The 4,382-nt window shown below is 34.3% G+C and overlaps 1 pseudogene; it reads left to right on the top strand.

The window, feature by feature from the left end:
* The first annotated feature begins 1,154 nt into the window (after positions 1-1,154).
* On the top strand, positions 1,155-1,820 carry LOC149235821 (uncharacterized; annotated as a pseudogene).
* Positions 1,821-4,382: the final 2,562 nt, after the last annotated feature.

The following is a 4,382-nucleotide window of genomic DNA, read 5'->3' as shown; positions in this document are numbered from 1 at the left end:
GATGTCATTTCTTGAGAGCAGTTTGGCTTTCTTGGAGATAGGAAACTTTATGAAGCAATTGATGCTGCCCAAGAAGGGCTTGACACAAGAAAATCTAAAAAGTGCAAGGGGGCAGTTTTAAGACTTGACCTCTTTAAGGACCATGCTCAAGTTCTATCACATAGGGCCACATATCATACTTTTCCATGAGGTCAACATGTAAATTAGTTGAAACACGACATGTCTTCTACATGCCTATGAGAAATTTCCGTGTAGCCTCAACTTTTCAAGTTATTGAAATAATATTCTAAGCAGATTCAAAACTGTAGAATCCTCTATTTTTTTTAAAAACATAACATACTATTTCAATAAATTTTGACTGTATTTCATAAAATCAAAATGAATCCTTTTCTTTTTCTAAAAACAAAATGATATTTTTTGAACAACCTCTTTTGACTCCATTTTTTTTTAAAACAAAATGATAGGCCTATGATGGTGTAGTCATTCATATTTCAAATCATGAAATACTAAATCAGTTATAAGTCCTTCATACATTTCTAAGCCAAACCTCCTATGTTTTGAAATCCAGTGTATCATTTTTTCCTCTTTCGATCAATCATTCAACATCTTCCTGTTTTAGTCATTGTCTCTACTCTTTCTCTTGGTAGATAAGGGCTCTCCTACATTTAATTTAAGAAATTCAAGAAAGTTTTCAAGCACTGCACTACCAAATGCGATAAGCGAAGCAATACAGGTTTGTATTTAGATGAAGGAAATAGTTTCAGTGAGGTCAATGATATTAACTTAGAGGGAGATGATGTCGATAGTGCATGCCACACCTACTGTCCTAGTAAGTTCTAGAAGACTTTGTTCTTCCTTTCTATAAAACAACAGTTGAATAAATATGGATTTTATTGCTATCTCATAATTACTATCTCAAATCAATCTCTGCAAGATTTTTTGACAACATGAAATATTTGTTTGTGTTAGATTTAAGTGAATATTGAACATTTATTAAGAAACTACCTAAATCATTGAGTGGTCTAAGGTACCTCCAATTTCTGGGTTTTGATGGCACCCGTGTAGAAAGACTACATTCAAGGATTGATAAGCATAAATATATGCTACATTTGAGTTTAAGCTCAAATAGAATTAATTTTCATGCGGGGATATTGATGCTCATCGACCTACAGACGCTGAAAGGTGTGAGTTTCACTGTTGGAAATGTGGCCAGTGTCAATGTCCTACAATTGAGGGATCTCAAAGGATTGACCCTTATCCAACACCTATAAATAGAATTTCAAACATATGGTAGTGGCGACCATCGAGTGGAGGACGAGGGCACTTTTAGGGGCATGAAAAAGATGTGGACCCTGTATTTTCATTATTCTAATGGATATAGTCCTTGTGGTGGGCTTTATCTTCCAACCAACATGGAAGCCATGGAACACCTTGAAATAATTCATCTTTGTAACTGTGTGGTTCCTAAATGGATTTTTCAGCTTCAGAATCTCATGGCACTAAAATTAGGAGTGTTGAGAAATAGTTGCAATGCAAATTTAAGAGGGTTAGAAAAGATTCTTAATCTGAAAATGTTACACTTGAAGTGGAATTATAACATGGAGTTCATTGCATTTCCAAATGAGTTTGGGGAAGCAGGGGCATTTCCCAAACTAGAAGAGCTGCTCATAGAATTTTTTTGGAGTTTGAAAAGAATTCCCTCATTCCACGAGGATGCAATGCCGAAATTGAAGTTCTTGATAATTAGGAATCATCGGTTGTTGGAAAATATGTCGGAAGGCTTAATGAAGCTGAATAATATTAAGGTGAAACAAAGATGATTACAGTGAAGGAGGAGCCTTGAAGCACATGGAAGCCACATGTAGTGCTATGGACAATGCTTACAGAAAAATAGAGAAGCTCACTGAAGAGCTTCCCTTACATGGCCATGACTGTCCTCGCATGTGCTACATCTCCTTTTGTACTTGGAAAAGATTTATCTTGCATGGTGCATGATTTTCCTTACATGAAACATGATTTTTCCTTGCACTACGATGAATTTTCTCACATGTTTAGTGACTGTCCTTACATGGGTTGGAAACTCCACTCTATTTTGAACTTGAAGGTTTAGACTTCCACTGGGAGATTGGCTTTCCTTTGCAGTATTATTTTGAAGCTAGACTCCCTCTGAGCCTACACAACCTCCATCGCTCACTCTTCTTTCCCATCCCAGAAAGTTATGCTATTGATCTTGTTTCCATTTAAAGTATCTCTAAAGCCATGTTGAATTTTCCTTGTACCATAGATATAGTTTATGTCTAGACTAAAGCATAGACACACTGAAGGTACTCAACTAAAATCACTTGGCACAACAAAAATGTAACATAAATGAAACAATAAAGTACACATATTTATATGTCCCAAATATTGAGCTTTATTTGTCCATTAATAAAATAATCATTAGGGCTCCTGTACCAGGTATCACAACCCTTTAGATCTCTAATACAACTAGTATTAGAGATGTATTCCATCATATCTACAATCTACCCAAAAGATCAAATGCATACCTGAGTTATTGCCTTAAGTTCAAGGTCATTAGATTGTTTGTTTCCTTGGAAACCAATCCTTTTGCAACCATGATACAACTTCTCAATTTGCTAGATCTGTTTCTTCATATCATAAATCTGACTTTCTTCTTACATATCTAATCCTCCAACATTTGGTTCTTACTTCCTTCTTACAAATCCGACCTTCCAACAATCAAATACAACTTTCTTCTTATAGATCTTACCTTCCAACACTAAGATATAACTTTCTTCTTGTAGATATGACCTTTGAACACTTAGATCTAACTTTAATCTTACATATCTGACCTTCCAAAATTGTATATAGACCTTCCTAATCGACCTCCTTCTCCCTTTTGGTAGTGGCTCCTTTGTCTAACCAAATCATGGAGAAACATAGCCTCCTTACTATTATGGCTTCTCTAAGGTAGATATATGACTAGGTCCTTTAGCCTCCCTCTCTCCACAAGTGAAAGTCCTTCTCCACTTGTGTATCTGGGCATTTCCTTTGACCTCCTATCTATAGTTTTCCTTTAGGTTATTTGGGGAACCCTTGGTCCTTTAGGGTTTTTACCACTCAACCCTTTAACCATAAATTAGAATAAACAATTAATTTACTTGGGTCCAAACCCACAACTTTAGGTCAAAACCCCAACCACTTAGGTAACTTTCCCAACCAACTCACTTTTGGTGGGGTTACTTCTCTCAAAAATACCTTCCAAGCTACCTAAATTCCAACATACTTAAACATATTTACAAGTATGGGTATGCTAGTCTTATTGATATTGGGATTATGCATACACCTTACTTCATTAGCTTGTTATTATAGGTGGTTCTCCCAATACATACGTGGAAAGTCCTCCCTCTTTAACTACTTAGACACTTACTTGATTCCCTTTGGGGAAATAAACTCATAATGTCTTTCCACATGCATTCTCATACAAATTTGTGGTTATTAATTCATTAATATGCTTAATATTCACCCAACCACTTGTCTCTTCCATGTAGAATTTGTAATTATTCATTCACTAATATGCCTATTATTCACCTACCCACATGTCTCTTTCATGCAAAATTATAATTTTTAATTAACTTGAACGTATATTTCATTAATATGCTTACTATTCACCCAACCACTTGTCTCTTTCATGTATAATTAGTAATTATTCATTCACTAATACGCCTATTATTCACCTACCCAAATGTCTCTTTCTTTCAAAATTATAATTTTTAATTAACTTAAACGAATATTATTCACCCAACTTCCAACTACTTTTCCTACTTTTACTCATTTATGTTCCCTCTTCTTTTTATCCTTTTGGTGTGTGCACATGTCAATTCACTTTTAAATACTTTAAATCTCTAAAATAGGAAATAACTAATTTTTATTATGCATGTATTTTAATATTTATTTTATTATTTCAAAATCAGTGTACTTTCCCTATAATATCCCTTCTAATTAATTGGGTATGAATGACTTATAAGAATAGTATTTTTCATGATTTACTTTGAATATCAACTTAGATGTTACACACATAAGGATACTTTTCTTAGAATAGTGAATATAAATCATCATTGGTATCAATACTGATATAATCAATAATAAAGGCAAGGCCATAATCTCTCCATCCATCTAGGTATACAAATACATTTTTATGGTGGGGGTAAGATCACTATAAGAAGACAAGACCACTATTCACTCTATTTCATTTATGTATGATGAGAAAATCATGGTCACTGGTGAATAAGGAATTCACATCCTTATTTTGTGCCCCTTGGTCATACCTTGTGATTGACTACCTATGACCTATCCTCACAATAAAGTGTAACTTCTTGTGT

The sequence above is a fragment of the Pinus tabuliformis genome, chromosome 8 (assembly GCF_031772625.1).
Source record: "Pinus tabuliformis cultivar Carrire ecotype Pingquan chromosome 8, CPIR1, whole genome shotgun sequence".
Classification (NCBI taxonomy): Eukaryota; Viridiplantae; Streptophyta; class Pinopsida; order Pinales; family Pinaceae; genus Pinus; species Pinus tabuliformis.
This window is presented reverse-complemented; position numbering and strand designations above follow the sequence as displayed.